The sequence below is a fragment of the Heloderma suspectum genome, chromosome 4 (assembly GCF_057233095.1).
Source record: "Heloderma suspectum isolate Gila_16-S chromosome 4, 16-S_ref, whole genome shotgun sequence".
NCBI classification, from domain to species: Eukaryota; Metazoa; Chordata; class Lepidosauria; order Squamata; family Helodermatidae; genus Heloderma; species Heloderma suspectum.
The window spans coordinates 271,959,960-271,981,713 of record NC_139461.1 but is presented as its reverse complement, the minus strand read 5'-3'; the positions used below and the strand labels follow the sequence as shown (position 1 = coordinate 271,981,713).

Below are 21,754 nucleotides of genomic sequence, written 5' to 3'. Positions count from 1 at the left end.
CACACCATCAAGGGTAATTCGAGAATGTGTGAGCAGGTCCACAGTGTTACAGTCAGAGGGCAACAGGATTGCAAAAAACACTTGCAAAGCAAATCACTCCAGTCGATGTGCACATAAAATGACATTATGTCAACAATACATTTGTGACCAAATACATTAGATGAAAATCAAATTAATCTCAAGTGCCACCAGAGGTATAATTTGGGAACAAGTTTGTAAGTGTCATGTAACAAACTCAAAAGACTTCAACATACATCTGAGATGTATTTGGTGCTCAGGCTCCAAATGCTTCTAGGAGCTAAAGTCTTTCCTTTCCTAGATGCAAACCACCTGGACTGTTCTGAAAGCAGAAGGGAAAGAAATTAGACATGTGTGATCAAGAAGAGCTTGTGTGAAGTTTCATAGATCAGGCTGTCCTTTCTGGGTTAAAACTACAGGAAGTCAGAGGTTTTAGAGGGATTTTCCATTCCTTAATCGAGTTCAGCAGTGGGAAAGAGCAGGCTTGGGAAGTTAGGCTACAAAGGCATCAATCAGAACTACTTTAGTTAATGGACATCCTGTGCAGAAGAGGGACTAGTCATAGAATCATAGAATCATAGAATAGTAGGGTTGGAAGGGGCCTACAAGGCCATCGAGTCCAACCCCCTGCTCAATGCAGGAATCCAAGTCAGAGCACCCCTGACAAATGGCTGTCCAGCCTCAACTTGAAGGCCTCCAGTGTGGGAGAGCCCACCACCTCCCCAGGTAATTGGTTCCATTGTCGTATTGCTCTAACAGTCAGGAAGTTTTTCCTGATGTTCAGCCAGAATCTGGCTTCCTGTAACTTGAGCCCATTATTCCGTGTCCTGCACTCTGGGATGATCAAGAAGAGATCCTGGCCTTCTTCTCTGTGACAACCTTTCAAATACTTGAAGAGTGCTATCATATCTCCCCTCAGTCTTCTCTTCTCAAGGCTAAACATGCCCAGTTCTTTGAGTCTCTCTTCATAGGACTTTGTTTCCAGTCCCCTGATCATCTTGGTTGCCCTCCTCTGAACCCTCTCCAGTTTGTCTGCATCCTTCTTAAAGTGTGGTGCCCAGAACTGGACACAGTACAGATGAGGCCTAACCAGTGCTGAGTAGAGGGGAACTAGTACTTCCCGGGATTTGGAAGCGATGCTTCTATGAATGCAGCCCAAAATAGCATTTGCCTTTTTTGCAGCCACATCACATTGTTGGCTCATATTCAGCTTGTGATCGACAACAATTCCAAGATCCTTCTCGCTTGTAGTGTGGTTGAGCCACGTATCCCCCATCTTGTAACTGTGCATTTGGTTTCTTTTTCCTAGGTGCAGAACTTGGCATTTGTCCCTATTAAATGTCATTCTGTTGTTTTCTGCCCAGCGCTCCAGTCTATCCAGATCACTTTGAATTTTATTTCTGTCTTCCAAAGTATTAGCTATCCCTCCCAATGTAGTCCTCTGTCATATATTCCTAGGAAGGCATATTCCATTGAGGAATATTATATATGGACTGACATAATGTGAACGATCAGCACAGCTGTGGGAGCGCACACTGCATTTTGTTCAAACATAACACCTTCTCACTAGACTGAGTTCAGGGCAAACTGGTTCTGCATGTTTGGAACAAAAGTCATCTGTGCACAGCTCTGACTGGGAGGAACCAGTGTCATCGCAAAACAGCCTCCCCCTCCTTGTATGTGCTATGCTTTAAAAATAAAAAGGTGGACACCCTGACTAAAGCTGGGGGGAGGGGAAAGACAATTGCATGAAACAGTGCTTGACTTGCTGATTTGAATGTCTGTCTGCTGTTGGCTTTCCAAACATAAGAGGAAGTGGACAAAAATACATTATGACACCTGTGTTTTTGGTACATCTGTATGCATCCAGTGTCAGTATTTGTACCCTGGTTCAAAGGACTCCCAGGTAGCATAGTTCTGGGAAAGCTTTTTGTGGCAGAATTCCTTTCTAATACAACCAGGGTCAGCCCTGGTTAGTACTTGGATGGGAGACCACCAGGGAATCAGGCTTCCTGCATTGAGCAGGGGGTTGGACTTGATGGTCTTGTAGGCCCCTTCCAACCCTATGATTCTATGTCTATGTCACCCTCACTGTGCTATCATGGTGCAAATGTCTCCAGTTTAGTATGTAGCAGTATAATCCTATGAATACCTACTCAGAAGAAAGTCTCATTGTGCTTAATGTGGTAAATGCCTTGTAGTATAGGATTGTAGCCTAAGTGAACCTTCTCTTTCTGGACTTCTGCAAACCAAGTTAGGTATTCTGTTGTTTTCTTCTTTCCTTCCCCAAACTGGAAACTTGAAGGACACCTTTGTAGGATCAGCTCCTGCAGGAAGACACTTCACTGGAAATCTATGGTTTCTTTATGAAAATCTGTTTATTTACAAATGTACACATTGAGAAGGAATGATAGACAATTCAATAGGCAGCACAAAGCACAGCGCTACTTCCAGGCTTACTGAATCCAAGGACCTCAGAGCAGATTGCTTTTGCCTACGCTGCTTTCAACATAGCCAGTACAAAACTGCTCTTTTGAGAGCTATCTCTTGTGAAAGTGTTTCAGTGCTGACACAACATTGTTGTACATGAACTGTGTGCATCTTTTAACTGAGGCAACGCATATAAGGTACTTATCAAAACACAGCAATTGTTGTTTTTGTGGTGTTATTTAATCAAAGGAAACATCTCTTCGCTGAATACATTCAGAATAGTGTCAGTTATCAAGTTAACTTCATACAATAAATACTGTAGCTGTTTTAAGCTAGCCAAATGGGGAAAGAAGTCAGAACAGAGTAACGCAAAGAGTGAGAACCTTCGTAAATACACACATGAAACAAAACTGTTACCCAGCGTATCACTTCACCACCATCTTAATATTACATTATATCATGTTCTACAGTTTCCCATCTTTCCAACATCAACATCCTTTTGTACAAGCAATCACTTAATACAGACAGGTTGCCCCCAGCACCCCATCCACTTTAACAAACCTTTGAATGTGCAATTAGGGTAATTAAAACCTTATTCTTCTGTATTGCTGTAGAGGCACATCTCTTGAAAAAGCTGTGAGTTTAGTGGCTCTTTTAGCCCAAGCAAAAGAGCAGTTCCCCACTTTTCCAATGGTTGTTTATAGAAGATAGTCTTAATTTCCAGTAGTGATTTTGAGTAGGAAACCAGAACAGGATGGTTATTCTGATTTAAACAACCCTCCCAAAGAGTGCTATCTTAAGTACAAAGTATGTGCCACCAGTGGTCAAAGTTGGGTTTTCCCATTTTGAGGAAAAAAGGTCTTTTTCTTATTTTTCTTTTTAAAGAAGAAGGCAGTTTTTGCAACAACATGCATATTTGTGGTTTGAGCAAATGTTATATGGTGCATTCTGAAGTATTGTAACCATATCAGAGATTTTGTAACCAGCAAGAACTATAATCAAGGGCAGTTTAAAAAAATTATACATTCTTTTACTTAGATGGATCAACATAGAACCATCTTGTTGCCCAACCAGATGCCACCAGAACCCCTAGGCTTACAGAACCTAGATGTCTGCCATTTTTGTATGGTCCAGAAGTTGCAGATGGATATTGGCTCTTTATTTTTAAAAAGGCATTTATTTAGTCTGCAAGGATCTGTTTTTGAGAGTAAAGTGAGCTTTCACACTCTACCTTGCAATGCATCCCCATAAATCCAGGCTGCATTTGGACTATGAAGTTCAACAGGTTGTAATCCAACATACGCAACTCCGACACTTCGGGGGGGGTGTGTGCTCTGGCTCAATGGTAGAGCACATCCTTGGCATGCAGAGGGTCCTTGGTTCAATCCCTGGCATCTCCAGGTAGGGCTGGAAATATTCCTGCCTGGAACCCTGGAGAGCCGTTGCCAGTCAGTGTCGACAATACCGATGGTCTAACTCAGTTTAAGGCAGCTTCCTATGTTCCTACAAACACATTTTGGGAAGAGACCTCTCTACGAAGGTGCAACCATACAATATCAGGAATGACTATTTAAAAACCCAGAATGTCCAGCTAAGCTTTCAGATTGTTCTGAAGCAGGAACACAGCAGCCCAATTGACAAAATGCCAGAAATCAACAGTGCCCTCAAGCACTCTCTGAGACGAACATCTCCTTGACAACTGTCACACAGGCAGGGGCAGAACTGTGCTCTAGTGAGGGGCTGGGGTGCTGCACTTGTCAAACAGCTGCTGAAGCCCCTGCCAGAACTTGGGGTCCCGAACACTATAGACGGCCACATTCGAACAGCTGTTGGAAGTGAGGATCCAGAAGGCATAAAAGGAGAACCGGCACCACCGATAACCCATCACAGAGCCCACCACAAATACAGCAACGGGGAAGAAGGAAACTGAGAAAGCTACGGTCAGGATACCAATGGTCTTGGCAGCAGCAATGTCTGAGAAGGAAAGCTGGTTGCCACCCTGTGGCTCCTGCCCTAGTTGTTTCCGCAGCTTGCAGTATCGGTGGAGGGTGGCAAAGGTGACGGCGTTGATGGCCAAGGTGCTCCCCAAGAGGAAGAAATCAAACACCGGGTACAGTAGCATGACATTCCAATGGGATTCCAGCAGCTTGTCTGGAGGAAAGGCATAATTGCACATCTTGCTGCAGGAATTGTACTGGAAAGTGATATCAGGGGTGGTGAGCAGCGGTGTCACTGCCAAGCCGAAACTCAAGGCCCAGGAGGCAAGGATGAGACAAACAGTCCTGCGCTTGGTAATCACTGCTTTCCTGTGCAGGGGCTTCAGCAGTCCACAGTTCCACAGTCCTCTCCACCGACAACAGACACATGGTGCTGATTGAGACGAAGGTGCAGCCCACAAAGACAGGGCCAGTGATGAGGCAGGCTAGCTGCCGGTCGGATGAACCCGTCTCTTGTTCCGCCCCATAAGCCAACCTGCTCACCTCCCTGTAAACCGAGCAAGGCACTACAACGAGTCCCACGGCCAAGTCAGCCAGGGCCAAAGAGGCCTTCAGATAGCTTTGGGAAGTTCCGAATTGCCTGCTGCACAGGAAAACCAGGAGGATCACCAGATTTCCAAGGGTGATGGCGACAAGCAGGAGCACCGTGAGGACCAACTTGCAGACCTCCCCAGCCAGCGCCTGGCTCCGGACTGTGCAACTGGCGGTTTGGCCGCTGCTGCTCCCCAGCATCGACCAGGTCATCTTTTCTTCACCAGGCAAACAGGGTGCAGCAGAGTGGTAGGCCCGGGAGCGTCACCCCCGAAGCCCCGTGGAAGGCGCTTCAGGGGCTGTTTTCCCCATCCTTAGTCTCCAGAAATGCAGACCCAAGAGATGGCAAGATGAACGATTCTGATGGAAGTCTGCGCCACTCTGCAGACTGCTCAAAAGGGGAGGGCAGGCTCAGCTGGTGCATGGGAGGGCGCAAATTTATTTATTATTTATTATTAAATTTATTAATCGCCCATCTGGCTGGTCACCCAGCCACTCTGGGCGATGTACAACATACAATAAAACAGTTTAAAACAAGAAAATTCTACCATAAAAACATTTTCTAAGATATCCTAACCCACCCCAAATGCCTGCCTGAACAGCCACGTTTTTAATGCATGACGGAAGCTCATTAAAGAGGGGGCATGGCGGAGTTCCCTAGGGAGGGAGTTCCACAGAGTGGGGGCCACCACAGAAAAGGCCCTCTCCCTCGTCCCCACCAGTCTAGCTGTCCTGGCTGATGGGACAGAGAGAAGGCCATCCGAGGCTGATCTTGTTAAGCGGCCTGTCTGGTGCTGCTGGAGGCGCTCCTTAAGATAGGCTGGGCCGGAACCGTACAGGATTTTAAAGGTCAAAACCAACACCTTGAATTTGGCCCGGAAAACAACTGGTAACCAGTGCAACTCCTTCAGCACTGGAGTGATGTGATCTCGCCGGCGGCTGCCTTTAATCAGGCGAGCCGCCGCGTTCTGGACCAGCTGCAGTTTTTCCGAACCGTCTTCAAGGGTAACCCCACGTAGAGCACATTACAGTACTCTAAACGAGAGGAGACCAGGGCATGTACTACCGATGGGAGCAGATGGTCGGGAAGGAAGGGGCACAGCCGCCGTATCAGATGGAGTTGATACAGCACTGTCCGGCTCACAGCTGACACCTGAGCCTCCATGGACAGCTGGGAGTCCAAAATGACCCCCAGGCTACAGACCTGGTCTTTCAAGGGTAGCCGTACCCCATTCAACACCAGGTCAACATCCCCCAGTCTCCTCTTGTCTCCCACCAAAAGTACCTTGGTCTTGTCAGGGTTCAGCTTCAGCCTATTCCTCCCCATCCAGCCACTCACCGTCTCCAGATATTTGGACAGGGATTCTAAGGCCAACCTTGGTGAAGATTTAAACGAGAGGTAGAGCTGCGTGTCATCCGCATATTGATGACACTGCACCCCAAACCTCCTGATGATAGCCCCCAGCGGCTTCACATAGATGTTAAATAGCATCGGGGAGAGGATGGAACCCTGTGGCACCCCAGAAGTAAGTGGCCACAGGTTCGAAACCTCCTCTCCCAGTGCTACCCTCTGGTACCTGCCGGAGAGGAAGGACCGGAACCAATGCAATATGGTGTCCCCAATGCCCAACCCCTCCAGGCGGTCCAGGAGGATACCATGGTCAACGATATAGAAAGCCGCTGAGAGGTCGAGGAGAACAAGGAAGGAGCATTCACCCCTATCCAGAGCCCTCCTCATATCATCCACCAAGGCGACCAAGGCCGTTTCTGTCCCATGCCCAGGCCTGAAGCCCGACTGAAATGGGTCTAGATAATCAGTTTCTTCCAAGTGTGCCTTCAACTGCACCGCCACCACCCGCTCAATCACCTTGCCCAAAAATGGCAGATTTGAGACTGGGCGAAAGTTGTTCAAAACTTGAGGATCCAAGGAGGGCTTCTTTAAGAGCGGTCTTATCACTGCCTCCTTGAGGGCTGATGGCATCACTCCCTCCTCAAGGGAGGCGTTCACCACCGCCTTGATCCCCTCACCCAGTCTCTCTCTGCAGCTCATAATGAGCCAAGATGGGCAAGGATCAAGTAAGCAGGTGGTCGGCCGTACAGATGAAAGCACCTTGTCCACTTCATCAGGAGGAAGAAGCTGGAACCGATCCCACAAAACCGGTTTGCCACAGGCCGCCTCTTGCTCACTAACTATATCCACAGCGTGCAGAGTAACACACCTAATCTGATCAATTTTATCTGCAAAGTGCCTTGCCAAGGCCTCACAAGAGGCCTTAGAATGCTCCAGTGGTTCCGGAGCCACAGGACCGACCAGGCTCCAGACCACTTGGAACAGCCTCCTGGGACAGCACTCTGCAGACGCGATGGAGGCAGCATAATTTTTTTCCTTTTTTGCTGCCTTCACCGCCATGTGATAGGTTGAAGATACAGCTCTAGCCCGTGTCTGATCGTCTTTGGAGTGGGACTTCCGCCACCGGCGCTCTAGCCGTCTCACCTCCTGTTTCAGAGCTCGTAACCGCGGATTGAACCATGGTGCAGTCCGAGCCCTATTCAGGGGAAGAGGGCGTTTCGGAGCCACCTGATCTAATGCCCCAGTGATTGCTGCATTCCAGCCACCCACCAGGGTCTCGACCAAGTGGCCGTTGGCGTGCCCCAGAGAATCCCCAAGCGCGTTCAGGAATCCATTTGGATCCATAAGACGCCTGGGGCGGACAATTTTAATGGGATCTCCACCCCTGCGGAGGGGTTGTGGAACCGAGAAGTCCAACGTCACCAGATAGTGATCTGACCATGACAAGGGAGTGGTGGATATACCCCCGACTTCCAGATCACTCCCCACTTCTCCAGAAACAAACACAAGGTCTAGTGCATGACCAGCTACATGGGTGGGCCCAGTTAGAATATGGTGCAGCTCCCAGGAGGCCATGGTCTCCATGAAGTCTCAAGGTGCTCCTGTGAGGATGGCCTCCGAATGTACGTTGAATTCCCCCAACACCAGTAAGTTAGGGGACTGTACACGCCACATCAGAGACCACCTCAAGCACCTCAGCCAGGGAGTCAGTCGTGCAGCGGGGTGGACGGTACACGAGCAGAATCCCCAGACTTCCCTTCGGGCCCAACCTCCAGTACATGCACTCAGCAACCTTGGTCTCCCGGAGAGGGGGTCTGGTGAAGACCAAGGGCTTTCGGTAGATAACAGCCACTCCCCCTCCCCAGCCCTTGGCTGCTGTGCATACGAAAATCCAGCTGGACACATGGCTGCAAGGGTTGGAGCAGCTGCCTCGGCCAGCCAGGTCTCCGTAATACATGCCAGGTCTGCACCCTCATCCAGGATCATGTCATGGATGAGGTAGGTTTTCTGGGTAACAGACCTGGCATTGCAGAGCAGCAAACGAAGGCCAGAAGATGGGGTCACGCCTCCCCCAGCCATCCTTTGGTGCTGGACAGGCCGGGAGCAGGGGACAGATACTACACATCTCTCCCTTGTTCCCCTTACCTGGCATGGCCTGCCCCTAGCGCTCCGCCAGCGCCTGCCGCCCAGCCTCGGTATCTTCTGGCCCCCAACACTCCCCCCACTGCCTCCATCAGGTGGACACATGCCCCCTCGCTCCCGCCTATCAGGCAGGCTACCCACCCCTAAACCACAATAAAATCCCCCAGGAAAAAGAAAACACACACACACACACACACACACACAACAATTAAAAATCCCCTTAAAAATAATGCCAGGCCGGAGTCCACAGGGAAGGCCAGGTGGTGGTGGTGGTGGTGGTGGCAGTGGCGGCGGCGGCAGCCACCACCGCCGCCACCACAGGCCCAGCAGCAGCAAGCGCGCCTCTTCCCCAGTGATGGTGGTGGCCTCTCCTGCAGGCCCTGGCTCTCCCAGGCCACCTCAGCCAGCCAGCTTATGTAGCCCCTCCAGGGAGGGCAGGTGGAGCAGCACAGCTGGCTCGGTACCTGGGGGCCTGGTCCTGCAGGGACTGGCGGTCTGCCAGGCAGAAGTCTCCAGGGAAGGCCTGGTGCTGGTGGCAGCGGCAGCGGTGGCGGCGGTGGCAGCAGCAGCAGGCCCAGCAGCAGCAGGCCCGCCTCTTCCACGGTGGTGGTGGTGGCCTCTCCTGCAGGCCCTGGCTCTCCCAGGCCACCTCAGCCAGCCAGCTTATGTAGCCCCTCCCTGTATGTAGCCCTCTTCCATAATGTGAAAAGGTTTGTACAATCAGAGGAAATGAGAAGAGGAAAAACCCTTAATGTTTTTATTGTCGTTATATACAAGCCTTTCTGCTGTTGCGAAGACAACTACGTTGCTGTTATGGAAAAACCTTTGCAGTGATGACTATTTGTTTCAAAGCTACCCAAAGGCATATAAACAGTGTATTCTAAGTAACGTAGTATCACACCGTTTCCTGATCTTTATCACGACTTAGTCATTGAACAAGCAGGGAGCCCAACCATAGCTGCCTGCCCGCCCGCCCATGAAGTGAAAAGATCCATAATATTTGGGGAGACTATTTGTGTAGTTGTACTCCCTGGGTTGTACTCCGAGTTTGTAGGGCTGTTGCCACCATGTGGTTTTTCCACAGTATGCCACCCCAAGCTCGGCAGGTTAGTAGAAATGTCTGCAGGATAGTAACTTTTCTGGGCTTATTTGCAAGTCTGATCTAAACAACTGGAACTCAGCATACAACAACCAAAAATGAAAACAACCACCATCTTAAAACACTAAAAGGAGAACACACCAAGTTAAAAGCAGTCAGTCTGATCATTTTTTTAAAGCCTATGTCTCATATGAACCATGCCAAACCAGACCAAAGGCCTATCCATCATTATGTTCACACAGTGGCCAACCAGCTACCTGTGGGAAGCCCACAAGTGAAATAGTACCCTCCCGCTCATGTTCCCCAGCAACTGGTATGCAGAAGTTTATTGTCTCTGATACTGGAGGCAGTGGGTGAACAAGGGCTGGACTCTGGGGCCGAAATCCGGGGCCCTGCAGTCCTAGGACCAAATGACCAAGCAGAGATTGGGAGGTGCAGAAGCAAACACCATTTTGTCTGTACTCATTGTGGTGCTATTATCTGAGTGAGTTTAAAATCTTCTGGAGAGGCCCTTCTTTCAAGACCGCTGCCTTTAGAGTTGCATTTGGTGGGGACACAAAAGAAGTTCTTCTTAGCGGCTACTCCCTAGCTGTGGAACTCCCTGCTGAGGGCGGCTAGGTTCACTCCCTCTCTGCTGTCCTTCTGCTGGCAGGCAAAGACCACTGTTTTCAAGCAGGCCTTTGGCGTGTAAATGGGTCTGTTGGGCTACTCATCCAATTATGCCTCTGCCCCAACTCTGACATTACTTATACCCATCTGCTACTCCTACTAACACACTGGCATCATTTGATGGTCACCTAATTTTTGAGTCAAGCCTGCATCAGGTCCTGCATCTTTTGGGAAGATGAAAACAAGGGCCGTCAAAATTATCACTGGGTTGGAGCAACTCCCCTGTGAAGAAAGGTTAAAATGTTTCGGGTCTTTTAGCTTAGAAAAAGGGTGAGGAAGGGGTGGGGACATGAAGACAGAGATGTATACAATTATTCATGGTGTGGATAGGGAGAATTTTTTATACTCTCATTGGATGAACCCATTAAATGATGGAATTTGACACCACAAGGTGTAGTGATGGCCACCAAATTGGATGGCTTTAAAAGATTAGATACATTCATGGAGGATAAGGCTATCACTGGCTACTAGTCAGAATGGCTAAATGTTACCTCCAGTATCAGAGGCAGTGTGCCTCTCAATAACAGCTGCAGGGGAACATAAGCAGGAAGTTGCTATTGCACTCACGCCCAGAGAACAGAAGCATAATGTCAAGATGTTTCTTGGTAAGGAAAAGTCCCTTTCATGGTTTGTCTGCCTCATGGTGAGGCTAGCCCTGTATTTATGCCAACAGAAAATGAAATCTCTATATTCTTGATCTTTCTACTATTTCCTATGCCTTTTACCTTGGCACGGTTTTCTGAAGGACTTGTATAACTTTAGAATTATACCTTTAAGTTCAAATATTGTTTTCATCTCCCAGTTCCCACAGAGCTCAGTTTTAGTTTTTCCCTCCTGTCATTTTTGCTGAACTTTGTAAAAACAAAAACATTTTTATAACATTCCCTGTATAGCTTTTCATATATACTGTGAATTGCTACAAAATAAACAGTTTCAATGAGAAATGATATGTGGGCTATATTTTTATAGCGTTGTACAAATGTGGGATCAGAGATTTGAAATGCCACAGAACTGGCATTTAAAAATAACTATTTCTTCATTGATTTCATAAGCTAAAGTCAAAGCAATGTTTGCTTTTGTGAGGTCAAAACTGAGTGGGGATCAGACTGTATATACTGCTGTCCAAGCCCTGATTGGTTGATTGATTGATTGATTTCATTTCTATACCACCCAATAGCCGAAGCTCTCTGGGTGGTTCACAAAAATTAAAACCAAAGAGCACACAATAAAACAATACAAAATATATAAAACATTAAAACCACAGTAAACAATACAACCAGAATAAAACTAGAATAAAACCTAGGAGCAGTGCAGGGATTTACAATACAGATTTAAAACAGCAAAGCTAAAAGTCTAAAGAGCTAAAATGCTAATTTATCTTTTTTATTTTTGAGAGAGTAAAATGTGTGGCTGGCAGCTTTGCCACCCTTTTTGCATGTGAAAAGCAGGGGGGAAGCAGCTTAAGGGGTTCATCACACGGAGCTTTTATCCTGCTACTGAGATTGCTCTCTCTTGGAAGTTTGCATGCTGTTTACATGATGCTGTTACCGTCCAAGGCGCCTCCTGCAATTTCCCCCAGCCTATCTCGTGTTTTCCCCCAACACAAACTTTTTTTCCCAGCCCACAGAACAGAAGCGCCATGATCTCCCTGTCAAATTCTCCAGTAGTGGAAGAAACCTGTGTCTGCCTGCTGTGGGCGTTTGTTTTCAGTTTGGGGGGGCACAGTCAAGATGATGAAGGCATTGAGGATGGGAGCAGGGTTGTATGGAAGGAGACCGGAGCAGATGTGACAGGCGGAGGGCAAAAATTGCCTGCCAATTGCGACTCCTGCCTCTGCATTTCTTGACTGGAGGGAGAAGAAGGTAAAATGCCTCCCTACATTGAAGGGAGACACACCTGATCCCCCACCCCACCAAGCTCAGAAGCAACATCCTCTGTTGTTTCAGAGCACCCTATTACGTTCAGTGGGGCTTACTCCCAAGTAATGGTGTCGAGGGTTGCAGACTTGCAGGGTGATCTCATGTCTACTCAGAAGTAAGTCCCACTGAGTTCAAGGGGGCTTTCTCTCACATAAGTGTGCCAAGGGTTGCAGACTTACAGCACAATCTTACATTTTATGTCTACTCAGAAGTAAGTCAGAGGTTTCCTGGGGGCTGCGAGCTACGAAAACAAGACTCCCTCCTCCTTTGCACACATGCCAGGGAGAGAGGAAGGCACTTCCACAGCTCAAACCACGTGGCTGCCATGTAAAGAAGCCCTTTCTAATCCCGCAAAGAAACCGGAAGCAGGAAGCTCTGGGGATTTTTTTTGCAGGTTTTTTGCTTAATGTAGAGACACCCTTTGAAGAAGAAACAAAATCTCTTGTAGGCAGTGTGGGTCTTCTGGTACCCACTGTCAGTACCATCCTTTTTTCAGGCTGCAGTCCTAGACACACTCGCTAGAGAGTTATGGATATAATGCAGCAGATGTTCTTTAAAAAAATAAAACCATGTTCAGCTTGATCCATTAGAAGACTGATGTTTTCCTTTTGAACCATTCATGCATTTGGAAACTGCAGTCTAAGATGGTCTAGATCACCGAATTTTGAAAAATCAATTTTTCTTCTCCTCTGACTGGTTGTCATGACAATCTTTCTTTCACACACTGAAGCAAATCTGTGTGATGAGTATAAAGTTTTCAACGAGTGTGTATTATGTATATTTCTAGTCCAACTCTTGCATTCTCTGGACTCTTAGCAACCTCTAAACCATAACTTCATGGCTTGTTTATTCAACCTACTGCTATCTCCATCACCATTGCCACAGAGCCAGGAATGACAACAAAAGCTACTTCCCAGGAAAAATATGTTTTTATAAATAAAGTGGCTCTGTGTTACTCATGGGCAAAGCAATCCTACCAGTGAGTAGGTGTGAGATCTGAAGGTGTAGGAACTACTTTACCCAAAGCTCTGCCAGACTTGTGCTGACAGGGTGGAAGGGAGGGAGGAACATTGTTTTTGTTTTTTCCCCTTTTCAGTTTTCCCCTCTTTACTTTTACAATTTCCTTCCTGCTGGTTGCAATGGTAGGAAAATTATGTACACCAGCCCTGGGGTACGCCAGCTATTTCTCCCACCAATCAGCTTCATGGGATGACCCCAGGTTCCAGTATTATGAGACCCCAAAGCCCAATTTCAGTTTTAGATGGTTTTTGCAGTATCCTGCTTCTTTGAATTAAAACCTCCAAATAGGGAGATGAATGTTCTTCTCTACTCTAAATGCTGATACCTGACTATTTGATAGTGACCAAATCAAGATAACTTTAATATTCAAGGGCCTGAACAGATTGATTTACCAACACATGAGCTAATTTAAAAAGTCCGACTTATGCATTAGATAGCAGCAAGTGTACAAACATCAGAATTACATTAATCAGACTGGTATTATGTAATAGCTGCAGAGAAGTGCAGACTGACATACATCACGGACCTAATTCCTGACATATCAAAGTGGTTCTCTTCCTTTTGGAAAGCAGGAAGGATCTATAGCAACCTGGTTCATTTTTTTTTCTTTTAAATACTTTGTTGTTGTTGTTCAGTCGTAGTCCATCTCAATATAATCTGAATACTAACAAAACACATAAAACACCCCACACCAATAATTCATACAGGAAAATCATTAAGGTTGCAAATCCTATTCATACTTACCTGGGAGTAAGTCCTGTTGAACTCGATTGGACTGCCTTCTTAGACATGCATAAGGCTGCATGGTAAAACAAATGAATGGAATTACCAAGGGATAGTAAAGCATAACATATATCAACCTCTGCATCACAGTTTATTCTCCAATATTCAATAAAGGACTCCACTCTTTCACAAATTTAGGATTCTGCTGTCTACCATCTCTCAATCTCACTATCCCACTATTTTTTTTTTAACATTTGTACTAATTGCCAGACCTTTTTATCCATTCCTCACAGGTACTTCTTTTTGCATTTTCACCATTTTAATAATAATTAATTTTGCTGCTTTGAGTTAAGTAGATATTATTGTTTGAGGAATCATTCTTTTTTCATTAACTGATATGCTCAATACTGAAATGAAAAAAATATCATGTCCAGATGTTTGTCTGCCTGTAAAACATTCATAATTGGAAAGTCTAACTATAACTTTAAAAGAATGTAGCAGCACAGTAACAGTTGTGTTTAACATTTCATCAAGATGATTACTAACACTTAAGAGCTCTTTAAAATGTTATATAAATCATAACTAAATAGTTCACTGGCAGAATAACTTTCCCAAAAGCAAAGGAAAAGAAGATTTACAGAAAAGGATGTCTGATCCAGCACAGTAGTTCCTAACTTTGAACAACCACCTTCTTATAACAAATCCATTCTCTGAGTGTGGGTCCTTGTGAAGGTTTCCGCAAAGGAAAATCATGTCTCACTAACCTTTTAGAGTTCTTGGAGAGTGTCAGTAAACTCGTGGCCAGGGTGTTCCAGTAGACATGTTTACTTGGACATCCAAAAGGCTTTTGATAAAATCCCTCACCAAATTTAGTAGCCTTGGAATAAGAGGAGCGGTTCTCTTATGGATCCATAACTGGTTAAAGGACAGAAGGCAGAGAGTAAGAATAAATGGTAAGTTCTCCCAAAGGAGGGATGTGAACAGAGGGGTCCCACAGGGATCTGTATTGGGACCAACGCTTTTCAACTGGTTCACAAATGATCTGGAATTAGGAGTGAGCAGTGAGGTGGCCAAGTTTGCTGATGACACCAAATTATTTAGGATGACTAAAACAAAAAAGGATTGCGAAGAGCCGCAAAAGGATCGTTCCAAACTGGGAGAATGGGCATCAAAATGGGAAATGTGGTTCAGTGCAAGCAAGTGTAAAGTGATACATGTTGGGGCAAAAAAAAATCCGAACTTCACATATAAACTGATGGAATCTGAGCAAGCGGTGATTGACCAAGGAAGATATCTTGAGGCTGTGGTGGACAACTCAATGAAAAGGTTCACCTGTGGCTGCTGTGAAAAAGGAAAATTCTGTCAGGCTTAGTTAGCAAGGAATCAAAAATAAAAACCCCAATATCATACTGCCCTTATACAAATCTAAGGTACATTCACACTTGGACTACTGTATACAGTTCTGGTCACTGCACCTATAAAATGATATTGTGGAGCTGGAAAAAGTGCAGAAAAGGGCAACTGAAATTATCAAGAGGCTGGAGCAACTCCCCTATAAAGAAAGGTTGTAACACCTCAGACAGTTTAGCTTAGATAAAAAGCAAGGAGACAAAAATTATGCATGGTGTGGAGAAAGTGGATAGGGAGACATTTTTCTCCCTCTCTTATAATACTAGAATCTGGGGTCATCCCATGAAGCTGATTGGTGGGAGATTCAGGAGAGAGAAAAGGAAGTACTTCTTCACACAGCACATAGTTAAACTATGGCATTCACTACACGATGTAGTGATATCCACCGATTTGGATAGCTTTAAAAAGGGATAAGGCTATCAATGGCTATTAGTCCTGATGGCTATATGCTACCTCCAGTATCAGAGGCAGTGTGCTAACTTTAAAGTAGTCATATGGAAAATAGACACCTCAGGAAACTTGCATGCACTAAGCAACCTCAATTCTGAGTGCTGCTTCTTATGTAGCCATATTCCAGCGGAAGTATTTAATATAATACTAAATGGTAGCTGCTCAGCTTGGCCAAACTGCTTGATCATATCAATCAGACTGGGGATTTCCCCAAGGGCTGGAGTACAAGTATAGTAACTTTTTAACCACGGGGATCGAAAGTTGCCATCACACTATAGACCAATTAGTCTTATTGACATTGCAGCTAAATTATATGCCAGACATTTGTTAAATAAACTGCAAGACTATAATGTTCTGATTGAAGAACAAGATGCTTTCCATGCAGGTCATTCAACACTTAACCAATGTTTTGTATTAGACCACTTGATCAATGAGTATGTTTTGCCATAGAGATCAAAACTGTATGTAGCATTTGTTGATTTCCATGCAGCCTTTGATTCAATTGATAGAAAGCGGTTGTGGGCTAAACTAGCTGATACAAACATTGATTTATGTCTTTTCATTCTTTTATATGAAAAGTCCAATATTCAAGTGAAATTTTCTCCTGCAGGATATATGTCTGATAATCCTGGTGACTTGTGGTGTTAAACAAGGATGTGTCTTGGCCACACTTCTCTTTAATCTGTTTGTTAACAACATTGCCTTAGATCTGAGAGGTGATCATTTCTTTAATGTGAAAGTATGCAAAACGAAATTGTCCAATTTTTGCTGATGATATGGCACTCATATCCCACACTCAGATCAGCCTGTGGAGATTCCTGTCATTATTGGCTTAGAATCCCACCCCCCCCATCTATTGTCTTATCAATCATTTTATTAAAAAAAATTATTGTAAAATTTCAACAAAAGCAAACCATAAAGAGGGAAAAAACATAACTATGTAGATTTGAATATATCAATTTCAAAACATGCATATGAAGTGTGTGTGTGTGTGTGTGTGTGTGTGTATATATATATATATATATATATATAATACAGCTTCCTAAGAATTATACATCACCTTCAACAAAGGCAGACCAAATACAATTTTGACTGTCTAGCCGCGGGACGGCGGAGCGGGGGAGGAGGCTCCCGGACAACACATAGGATCTGTCGTACAGGCACTTCCGCCTTCTCTGCCCCAGAACACCCGCTGGAACAGGCTCCAAGGTTGGTTCCTGGAAAACTACATATCCTATGGCCATCTAGGTGCCGACTAGTGGCCATAAGATTGCTCCCTAAATCTATCAGATCAACAACCAATCAAAGATTATCAGCTTGCTGTCTATGTCTAATAAATCCTACCTGATCTGCTCGAACCAGCCTTGTGATAACTTGTTGCAATCAGCCAGAACTGCAGTTAATATTTTCATATCTACGTTAATTAACGGAATAGGTTGATAGGTAGCACAATAAGTGTGATCCTTGCCAGGTTTAGGAATCACAGTAATATAAGCCTCATTTAATGATGAAGAAAGGGAGCCCAGTTCAAATGATTATAAAGATGAGGAAGCTTTGGAACTAACAGGTTGGAAAATGTTTTATACTATTCAATTGGCAACCTCTCCAGACCAGGTGATTTCCCAGTATTCCTATTTCTAATTGCTTTAATAATTTCCTCAATACGCAAAGGAGCTGAGAGAAACTGCCCTTGTGAGGAATCTAACCCCTTCCTGGAGGGGCTATATAAGCTGGCTGGATGAGGTGGCCTGGGAAAGTCAGGGCCTGCAGGGGAAGCCACCACCCCCACCCGGGGAAGAGGGTGTGCCTGTGGCTGCTGTGCTGCCGCCGCCGCCACCACCACCACTGTGGACTCCTGCCTGGCAATATTTTTAAAGGGGATTTGTTGTTGTTGTAGTTGGTGGCGGTGGTGGTAGGGGGGTTTGGGGGATTCTGTTGTGTTTTTAGGGGTGGGTAGCCTGCCTGATAGGCGGGAGCGAGGGGGCATGTGTCCACCTGATGGAGGCAGTGGGGGGAGTGTTGGGGGCCAGAACATACCGAGGCTGGGTGGCGGGTGCTGGCGGAGTGCTAGAGGCAGGCCACGCCAGGTAAGGGGAACAAGGGAGAGATGTGTAATATCTGTCCCCTGTTCCGGGCCTGTCCAGAGCCAAAGTCACACCTCCAGAGCCGGGGGAGGCGTGACTCCATCCTCTGGCCTTCGTTTGCTGCTTTGCAATGCCAGGTCTGTTACCCAGAAAACATCTCTCATCCATGACATGATCCTGGATGGGGGTGCAGACCTGGCGTGTATTACAGAGACCTGGCTGGCCGAGGCTGCTGCTTGAACTCTGGCGGCCATGTGTCCAGCCCGGTTTCATATGCACAGCAGCCGAGGGCTGGGGATCGGGGAGGGGGAGTGGCTGTTATCTACCGAGAGTCCTTGGTCTTCACAGACCCCCTCTCCGGGAGACCAAGGTTGCTGAGTGCATGTACTGGAGGTTGGGCCCGAAGGGAAGTCTGGGGATTCTGCTCGTGTACCGTCCACCCCGCTGCACGACTGACTCCCTGGCCGAGGTGCTTGAGGTAGTCTCTGATATGTGTGTGTGTGCAGTCCCCTAACTTATTGGTGTTGGGGGACTTCAACCTCCATTCAGAGGCTGTCCTCACAGGAGCACCTCGGGACTTCATGGAAACCATGGCTTCCTGGGAGCTACCATATTCCAACTGGGCCCACCCATGTAGCCGGTCATGCCCTAGACCTTGTGTTTGTTTCTGAAGAAGCGGGGAGTGATCTGGAAGTCGGGGGTATATCCACCACCACCCTTGTCATGGTCAGATCACTATCTGGTGACTTTAGACTTTTCGGTTCCACAACCCCTCTGCAGGGGTGGAGGGCCCATTAAAATTGTCCGCCCCAGGCGTCTTATGGATCCGAATGGATTCCTGAATGCGCTTGGGGTTATCTAGAGCACGCCAACGGCCACTCAGTTGAGACCCTGGTGGGTGGCTGGAATGCCACAATCACTGGGGCATTAGATCACGTGGCTCCGAAACGCCCTCTCCCCCTGAATAGGGCTCGGACTGCACCATGGTTCAATCCGCGGTTACGAGCTCTGAAACAGGAGGTGAGATGGCTAGAGCCGTGGTGGTGGAAGTCTCGCTCTGAAGACGATTGGACACGGGCTAGAGCTGTATCTTCAGCCTATCACATGGTGATGAAGGCAGCAGAAAAGGAATATTATGCTGCCTGTATTGCATCAGCAGAGTGCTGTCCCAGGAGGCTGTTCCAAGTGGTCCGGAGCCTGGTTGGTCCAGTGGCTCTGGAACCTTAGCATTCTAAGGCCTCCTGTGAGGCCTTGGCAAGGCACTTTGTGGATAAAATTGGTCGGATTAGGAGTGTTATTCCATGCACTATGGATACAGTGAGCAAGAGGCGGTCTGTGGCAAACCGGTTTTGTGGGATCGGTTCCAGTTTCTTCCTTCTGATGAAGTGGATAAGGTGCTTTCATCTGTAAGGCTGACCACCTGCTTACTTGATCCTTGCCCATTTTGGCTCATTACGGGCTGCAGAGATTGGGTGAGGGGATCAGGGCAGTGGTGAATGCCTCCCTTGAGGAGGGAGTGATGCCATCAGCCCTCAAGGAGGCAGTGATAAGACCGCTCTTAAAGAAGCTCTCCTTGGATCCCCAAGTTCTGAACAACTTTCGCCCAGTCTTGAATCTGCCATTTTTGAGCAAGGTGATTGAGTGGGTGGTGGCGATGCAGTTGAAGGCACACTTGGAAGAAGCCAATTATCTGGATCCATTTCAGTCGGGCTTCAGGCCTGGGCATGGGACAGAAATGGCTTTGGTCGCCTTGGTGGATGATATGAGGAGGGCTCTGGATAGGGGTGAATGCTCCTTCCTTGTTCTCCTCGACCTCTCAGCGGCTTTCGATACCATTGACCACGGTATCATCCTGGACCACCTGGAGGGGTTGGGCATTGGAGACACTGTATTGCGGTGGTTCCAGTCCTTCCTCTCCGGCAGGTTCCAGAGGGTAGCACTGGGACAAGAGGTTTCAGACCCGTGGCCGCTCACTTGAGGAGTGTCACAGGGTTCCATCCTCCCCTGATGCTATTTAACATCTATGTAAAGCCTCTGGGGGCTATCATCAGGAGGTTTGGGGTGCGGTGTCATCAATATGCGGATGACACGCAGCTCTACCTCTCGTTCAAATCTTCACCAAGGTTGGCCATACAATCCCTGTCCAAATGTCTGGAGACGGTGAGTGGCTGGATGGGGAGGAATAAGCTGAAGCTGAACCCTGACAAGACTGAGGTAGTTTTGGTGGGAGACAAGAGGAGGTTGAGGGTTGTTGACCTGGTGTTGAATGGGGCATGGCTAGCCTTGAAAGACCAGGTCCGCAGCCTGGGGGTCATTTTAGACTCCCAGCTATCCATGGAGGCTCAGGTGTCAGCTGTGAGCCGGACAGCGCTGTACCATCTCCATCTGATACTGCGCCCCTACCTTCTCGACCATCTGCTCCGATCAGTAGTACATGCCTTGGTCTCCTCTCATTTAGACTACTGTAATGTGCTCTACGTGGGGTTACCCTCGAAGATGGTTCGGAAGCTGCAGCTGGTACAGAATGCGGTGGCTCACCTGATTAAAGGCAGCTGCCAGCCAGATCACATCACTCCAGTGCTGAAGGAGTTGCACTGGTTACCAGTTGTTTTCCGGGCCAAATTCAAGGTGTTGGTTTTGACCTTTAAAACCCTATATGGTTCTGGCCCAGGCTACCTCAAGGAGTGCCTCCAGCAACACCGCATAGGCTGCTCAACAAGATCAGCCTCGGATGGCCTTCTCTCTGTCCCATCAGCCAGGACAGCTAGGCTGGTGAGGACGAGGGAGAGGGCCTTCTCTGTGGTGGCCCCCACTCTGTGGAACTCCCTCCCTAGGGAACTCTGCCATGCCCCCTCTTTAATGAGCTTCCACCATGCACTGAAAACTTGGTTGTTCAGGCAGACATTTGGGGTGGGTTAGGGTATTTTTAGAAATATGTTTTTAATGTAGTATTTTATTGTTTTAAACTGTTCTTTTGTTGTACATTGCCCAGAGTGGCTGGGTGACCAGCCAGATGGGTGATTAATAAATTTAATAAATAAATAAATAAAACATGGAAAATCAACACGATAAAAAAAGCATCCATGTCCTGCTCCAATGTTTCACTAACCATACTATACAAATCAAAATAAAACCTTAAAAATTGTGAGTTTATATCTATGGATGAGATGTATATCATAGCACTCTCATCTGCAGGAAGGGGTGGTCCCTGCTGTCCTTAAGGAGGCAGTAGTGCGGCCACTCCTGCAGAAGCCCACTCTGGACCCAACGGTATTAGACAACTACTGCCCAGTTGCAAATACCCCATTTCTAGGGAAGGTACTTGAGAGGGTCGTGGTGGACCAACTGCATGCACTCTTGGAGGATACTGATTCTCTAGACCCATTTCAATCTGGGTTTCGTCCTGGTTATGGGACTGAATCAGCCTTGGTCACCCTGACGATGCGGATGACACGCAGCTCTACCTCTCGACCTTTATCGAGAGAGGGACAGGGGGAGTGCAACCCTGTTAATTCTGCTTGCTCTCTCAACAGCTTTTGATACCATTGACCATGGTATCCTGCTGGATCGACTCCATGGGATGGGTATTGGAGGCACTGTGTTACAGTGCCTCCAGTCGGCTACCTACAGGGCTGATTTCAGACAGTAACATTGGGTGACTATTCCTCGCCCCTTGGCAATTGAGCTATGGGGTGCCGCAGGGTACCATCTTGTCCCCAATGTTGTTTAACATCTATATGAAGCCTCTGAGAGCAGTCATTAGGGGATGTGGAGCTAAATGCCATCAGTATGCTGATGACATGCAGCTCTATGACATCTGAATCAGGAGAGGCTGTGCAAGTCCTGAATCAGTGCCTAGACTCAGTAATGGGCTGGATGAGGGCCAATAAACTGAAGCTGAATCCTGGCAA

At 46.9% G+C, this 21,754-nt stretch overlaps 1 pseudogene; it reads right to left on the bottom strand.

Moving 5' to 3' along the window:
* Positions 1-406: 406 nt before the first annotated feature.
* On the bottom strand, positions 407-5,177 carry LOC146348713 (alpha-1A adrenergic receptor-like; annotated as a pseudogene).
* Positions 5,178-21,754: the final 16,577 nt, after the last annotated feature.